This window comes from Hyperoodon ampullatus (genome assembly GCF_949752795.1).
Source record: "Hyperoodon ampullatus genome assembly, chromosome: 16".
NCBI classification, from domain to species: Eukaryota; Metazoa; Chordata; class Mammalia; order Artiodactyla; family Ziphiidae; genus Hyperoodon; species Hyperoodon ampullatus.
In genome coordinates, this window is record NC_136929.1 from 58782973 (window position 1) to 58790700 (window position 7728).

Here is a 7728-nt window from a genome sequence, read left to right on the forward strand (position 1 = left end):
TTTTTTTTTTAATGGGTTAGCCAAAAAAAAAAAAGTTCGTCCGGTTTTCCCGTAAGATGACTCTAGTAGTGCTTAGTTGTGTTTAACTTCATTCGAAACAATTTTGTTGGATTGTATTGTGACAGCTGTCATATCAGCGTGTATTTAAAAAAACACTTATCAAAATTGGTGAACTTTTGTGTAGCCATTTTAGTATAGAAGATGGAAGAAAAAAAACAACATTTTCGGCATATTATGCTTGATTATTTCAAGAAAGGTAAAAATGCAACTGAAACGCAAAAAAAGATTTGTGCAGTGTATGGAGAAGGTGCTGTGACTGAGCGAACGTGTCAAAAGTGGTTTGCGAAGTTTCGTGCTGGAGATTTCTCGCTGGACGATGCTCCACGGTCAGGTAGACCAGTTGAAGTTGATAGCGATCAAATCGAGACATTAATTGAGAGCAATCGACGTTATACCACTCGGGAGATAGCGGACATACTCAAAATATCCAAATCAAGTGTTGAAAATCATTTGCACCAGCTTGGTTACATGAATCGCTTTGACGTTTGGGTTCCACATAAGTTAAGCGAAAAAAACCTTCTTGACCGTATTTCCGCATGCGATTCTCTACTGAAACGTAATGAAAACGTTCCATTTTTAAAACAAATTGTGATGGGCAATGAAAAATGGATACTGTACAATAACGTGGAACGGAAGAGATCATGGGGGAAGCGAAATGAACCACCACCAAGCACACCAAAGGCCAGTCTTCATCCAAAGAAAGTGATGTTGTGTATATGGTGGGATTGGAAGGGAGTCCTCTATTATGAGCTCCTTCCGGAAAACCAAACGATTAATTCCAATAAGTACTGCTCCCAGTTAGATCAACTGAAAGCAGCACTCGACGAAAAGCGTCCAGAATTAGTCAACAGAAAACATATAATCTTCCATCAGGATACCACAAGACCACATGTTTCTTTGATGACCAGGCAGAAACTGTCACAGCTTGGCTGGGAAGTTCTGATTCCTCCACCGTATTCACCAGACATTGCACCTTCAGATTTCCATTTATTTCGGTCTTTACAAAATTCTCTTAATGGAAGAAATTTCAATTCCCTGGAAGACTGTAAAAGGCACCTGGAACAGTTCTTTGCTCAAAAAGATAAAAAGTTTTGGGAAGATGGAATTATGAAGTTGCCTGAAAAATGGCAGAAGGTAGTGGAACAAAAGGGTGAATACGTTGTTCAATGAAGTTCTTGGTGAAAATGAAAAATGTGTCTTTTATTTTTACCCAAAAAACCAAAGGAACTTTTTGGCCAACCCATACATAAAAGGCAAAATAGGTCCTGTAAAAGAATGAAAAATATCTACATTTCAGAACAACTCCATTTTAGCTGAAAAGTCCCACATGATTGCCAGTAATTTATTTGTAGTCTCTTAATATACCCAATACCCTTTCAGCCTGTACTCGTGAAAAATTTTCAGGGATTGTGTCATGAATTGTATTTCAGACTCAGAAAGTGTGATAAATGGTGATGTGTTGCGGTAATTCTGCTTTCCGTATTACTCTGTGGTTTGACTGTGCTGTTTATCATTACCAGTGTGCGTGGAGGAGAGTGCAGAATTTGTCTTAGTGTTTCAGTTCTAATAGAGAACCTAATTCAGGTGCTAACACACTATGCCTGTTGGAGAATTTATCACATTTGTTGATTTTCCTCTTTTGTTTTATTTAAATCAAAAAAAATTTTGGTAATATATTGTGACAGTCCCTGCAACTAGAGCAAACATGACAGGTCTTTAGGGTGTATTTCCCAGGTTTCCAATTGAGAACCTAAAGCAAGGGAAGTGAGACAAACCATCCAGCATCTGTATCCTATCATTAACAGGCCCTGTCATTTGGGATCTCAGTTGATCGATCTCTCTGAGATTCAGCTTCCTTATGGGTAAAATGCGATTAGACTAGGGCAGTGGATCTCAAAGTGTGGCCCGGGGAAGTCCTCAAGACCCTTTCAAGGGTCCTCAGGGTTAAAGCTGTTTTTGTCATACGAAGACTTCATTTGCTATTTTTCATTCTCATTCTTTCCTGAGTGTACGGAGGAGTTTGCATGTTGTGTGATACTGTAGCAGACTGAATGCAAAGCAGATATGAGAGTCTAGCTCTCTTCTATTAAGCTAGATGTGAACGAAATCGACAAAAATGTAAAACAGTGCCACTCTTCTCACTGGTTCTTTTGCTTTTTTTTATTTTAAGAAAAATAGCTATATTTTTTATAAAAATTATGTTAACATATAACTGTTTTGAGTTATGGGTTTTTGTTATTTGTAAATAAATTAATAAAAGAATTCTTAAAATTTCTTGGTTTTAATTCCTAACATGGTCCTATCACTAGGTAAAATCCTACAAAAACAAGAACTCTTTGGGGTCCTTAGTAATTTTTTTTTAAATGAAGTATAGTTGTTTACAATGTTGTGTTTCAGGTATACAGCAAAGTGATTCAGATATATATTAATACACACACACACACACGCACACACATTCCTTTTCAGATTCTTTTCTGTTATAGGTTATTACAAGATACTGAGTATAGTTCCCTGTGCTATACAGTAGGTCCTTGTTTATTTTATATCTAATAGTGTGTATTTGTTAATCCCAAACTCCTAATTTATCCCTCCCCTCCCTCTCCCCCTCGGTAATCGTATGTTTTTTTCCTATGTTTGTGAGTCTCTGTTTCTGTTTTGTAAATAAGTTCATTTGTATCATTTTTTTAGATTCTACATATTAGTGATATCATATGACTTACTTCACTTGATATGATAATCTCTAGGTCCGTCCGTGTTGCTGCAAATGGCATTATTTCATTCCTTTTTATGGTTGAGTAATATTCCATTGTACATATGTGCCACATCTTCTTTATCCATTCATCTGTCGATGGACACTTAGGTTGCTTTCATGTCTTGGCTACTGTAAATAGTGCTGCTATGAACATTGGGGGGTGTGTATCTTTTTAAATTCATTTTCATCTTTTCTGGATATCTGCCCAGAAGTGGGATTGCTGGGTCATATGGTAGTTCTATTTTCAGTTTTTTAAGGAACCTCCATATTGTTCTCCATAGTTTCTGCACCAATGTACATTCCCACCGACAGTGTAGGAGGGTTCCCTTTTCTCCACACCCTCCTCAGCATTTATTATTTGTAGACTTTTTGATGATGGCCATTCTGACTGGTGTGAGGTGATACCTCATTGTAGTTTTGATTTGCATTTCTCTAATAATTAGTGACGTTAAACATCTTTTCATATGCCTCTTGGCCATCTGTATGTTTTCTTTGGAGAAATGTGTGTTTAGGTCTTCTGCCCATTTTTTGATTGGGTTGTTTTTTTGATATTGAGCTATATGAGCTGTTTGTATATTTTGGAAATCAAGCCCTTGTTGGTCACATCATTTGCAAATATTTTCTCCCATTCTGTAGGTTGTCCTTTTGTTTATGGTTTCCTTTGCTGTGCAAAAGCTTATAAGTTTGATTAGGTCCCATTTGCTTATTTTTGCTTTTATTTCTTTTGCCTTGGGAAGCCAATCTAAGAAAACATTGGTACAGTTTATGTCAGAGTTTTGCCTATGTCCTCTTCAAGGAGTTTTATGGTGTCGTGTCTTATTTAAGTCTTTAAGCCGTTTTGAGTTTATTTTTGTGTATGGTGAGAGGGAGTGTTCTAACTTCATTGATTTACATGCTGCTTTCCAACTTTTCCACCACTTGCTGAAGGGAGACTCTTTTCTCCGTTGTATATTCTTGCCTCCTTTGTGGAAGATTAACTGACCATAGGTGTGCGGGTTCATTTCTGCACTCTCTGTTCTGCTCCATTGATCCGTATGTCTGTTTCTGTGCCAGTACCACGCTGTTTTGATACTCTAGTATTGTCTGAAGTCTGGGAAGGTTATGCGTCCAGCTTGTTCTTTTTCCTCAGGATTGCTTTGGCAATTCTGGGTCTTTTGTGGTTCCGTATAAATTTTAGGATTATTTGTTCAGGTTCTGTGAAAAATGCTTGAGTTATTTGATACAGATTGCATTAAATCTGTAGATTTCTTTGGGTAGTATGGCCACTTTAATATTCTTCCAATCCAAGAGCATGGGATATCTTTCCATTTTTTTTGGAATCGTCTTCAGTTTCATTTATCAATGTTTTATAGTTCTTAGCATGTAAGTCTCTCACCTTCTTAGTCAGGGTTATTCCTAGGTGGGTTTTTTTGCACAATTTTAAAAGGGATTGTTTTTTCACTTTCTGATATTTCATTGTTAGTGTAAAGAAATGCAACAGATTTATGTATATTAATCTTGTATCCTCCTACCTTGCTGAATTCATTTATCTGTTCTAATAGTTTTTGTGTTGAGTCTTTAGGTCCTTAGTAATTTTTAAGAGTGTAACGGGATCCAAAACCCAAAAGTTTGAGAACGGCTGGATTAGACCATGAACTCACATCCTTTTCTTTATGAGCCCGTTTCTGTAAAATCCCTTGCTTCTCCTAAAGCTGGTTATATTTGAATTTTGCCCTTTCAACAGACTCAAATACTGTTGTAATACGTGTTACAAAAGAATCTTTCTTCAGTGAATGAAGATCATTTTTAAAGTTGTTTTCTTTTTTTTAAATATTTATTTATTTGGCTGTGTCAGGTCTTAGTAGCGGCACACAGGATCTTCATTGTGGCATGCGGGATCTTTTGCTGCGGTGCGCGGGCTTAGTTGCCCTGCGGCATGTGGGATCTTAGTTCCCCAACCAGGGATTGAACCCGCGTCCCCTGCATTGGAAGGCAGATTCTTAACCACTGGACCACCAGGCAAGTCCCAAAAGTTGTTTCCTTAATTGCTTACTTTTTCAAAGTTATATGTGCACGTTGTATAGTTTACCATTTACAAATCTCATTTTCTATTTTATTTTAACAGACTTTTTTTTAAGAGTGTGAGAGGAGCTCAAGTGAAATTAGTGTATATTCCGTGAACTAATGAATTTCACACAGTTTTTCCTACTCCTGTTTGATTACTCCATATCCTTCTGTTGCTTGCTTATTAGTTTTACTCCCTTCCTCAACTGACTTAATCCCTGTTTGTCCCTGGCTTCTCCCTAAATGATAGACACGGGAGGCTTGATAAGAAGAACCCAGGCAGCCTTGTAGATGAAACTCCTCCATGGCTTTATCCCAAGTACAGTTGATTGGAAATTCATTGAGATATGTCTTTATGCCAGTACTTATCCAAGCAGGTGTTTTATAGTTTCAGAAACTTATCACAAACCTGAGGAGTTTTTTCTGTATCTGCTACTTTTCAATTTTTAGTAGACAAACTCATTAGGAGCTTGTGAGGTTTTCCATTTGTTTGTTTTAAATTCACCAAATTAGACATGAAGGTCTATTTCAATGAAAAGAAAAAAACCAACCTGGGCCCTTATTTATAGTAAAAAGTAAAAAGCTAAGTTTCATGTTAGAGGGGGGTTGCACTTACTCGGCACCCAGCATGCTCAGTGGCATCCAATAATCACTGTAAATATTTCTCTAAAAGAGTGAATGACCAGAGCAGGATTTAGAGTGCTTTAAGTAAGCAGTTAATTCTTAAATGTTTTGAGAATTGCCTTTAACTGAAAAAACTAACACTAGCAGTATTCTCATGAAATGTCTGTACCTCACTCTGCCAGGATGCTGGCAAGTCTGAAGCAGCTCTTCATGTATTTGCTGAATCAAGCCCCGAGGTGTCCTCTATCCCAAGATAGGCAAGTGCTCCTACCCTGACCCTCACAACATCCGAGCAGAGGTCTGCCCAGCGGAGCATGATGTGAATTTGGCCTCCCTGAGATCCACTTGGAAGAGGCAGTTCTTCGTTATCTGGACTGCCAGCTTTCCAAATAAGGCAAATGTTCCTTCAGATGAAGTATTCTCTTCTTGGGGGCATCAGGGATCATTTAGGGATCGTGGAGAAGGAGGGCTCAGGGAGTCACCTGTAAGGGAGGAAACAAAGTCTTCCAACATAAACTCAATCACATATTGATGCTGCCTCTCTTTTATTTTTAAATTATTTATGTTGTACTTAGAAATCAGTGTTGCACTTGAGTAGTGCTTGTGAAAAATGCAAATTAAAAATAACAGTAGGCATTGACTGAGAGGTGTGTACCAAGCTTTCCATTTTATGTACCTCAAGAAGTTGAACACGTAAGTTAAGGCCCTCCATAAACATTTAATTTGCATTTACTATGTGCCAAATATTGTGGTAGATGCTTAATATTTACACTGTAAATTTAATCTATCACACTTCCTTAATGCCAAATTCCCATTCTAGATTTCCCATTTTTATGTTTAAAATGTTTAAGTATTTGGCTTTCTGCATAGTGTCGCTTAATAGCTTTGTATGCACTAAGTTATATCACTCCTCATTTTATTTACCAGAACAGTTTATGGGCAAACAGAACAAAGTAGCCAGCAAGCCAAGGTTATCACCAGGTTCAGTCTGACTTGGTATTCTGTCCTCTATTCTTCTGTTTTTCTTTACAGATTCACTTTCCACCTATCGTCTGATGGCTCCCCAAACAACATTATCTTTAGCTCAAACCTTTTTCCTAACTCCAGATCACACACCAGTCACACACCAGTCATCTCTAGGTGAGATTTTCTCTGTCCTTCTCACCTGATACATTACAAACTGAATTTCCTCTTGTATTCCTCGAAGGGAATGCCTTTACCATCTGCTTACTTGCTCAGATTAGTTTCCTTTTCCCCACATAAAGCAGTCTCTTGTCCATCCTGTTTCTTTCATGTCTCTTGGATCCATCCTCATCACATTGTCCTGGTTGCCTCTCCCCTGGTCCAGGTCCTTCATCATCATCTCTCCTGTTCCTGCAGCTGTACCCTCAGACTGATTGATTGATTGAGGTAAAATACACAACATAAAATTTACCATCTTAACCCTCTGACTTAGCTTTGACAGTACTCCTAGAATGACTTCTCAGAATCGTAAATTTGGTCATGTCTCTTGTCTTCCCAAACTTCTTGAGAAGTTCCCCATTGCTTGTATGAAAAATCCTTAACTTGACATGCAAGGTCTTTCCTAATTTCTCCGTAGTAACTTTCCCACCATATCCACATCACTTTTTCACTCTACTACATTCCAGGTGTTATTTCTTTGTGCTTCCTCAAGGGTACTTCGCCAGTGTGTCTGCAGCTCCTGTGAACTGAATGTCACTCTCACCCTCAGTCTGCCTCAACAAAACCTTACCAATTTTTCATACTGCACTTCAAGGGTCCCTTCCTCTGTGAAGCTTTCTAGACTCAACCAGGCTGACTTTCACATACCACGCCTTACACTATTTCTACTGCAGTTTTTCAGTGGTGGCTTTTGAATTAGTGAGGCTGTAGGCTTAAGTGATATGTGACACTTGTGTTCTTCTAAAGTCATCTACTTTTGCCTTCTTGTATAACTTGGTTTAATTTCTAATGGGTTGAATTCACTCCCAAAGCATTTGTGAATAGATTCTGAAGATAAAATGCTCCCAAATCAGCCTTCTCCTTAAAAATGGCTGAAAATAGGTGCTCCTCTATAGTGCATAGTTTGCATAAGCACCGTTTGTATGAATGAAGAGGAAACATGTCCACATTTCAGGGATCAGGTGTGACTCTCGGGGTATTTACTGTGGCTGAACACCACCGTTGACTATCTGCAGTCTTGGGCTTGGTTCAGTGCCTGTGAACTGCAGCACATGCCATGCTGTGTT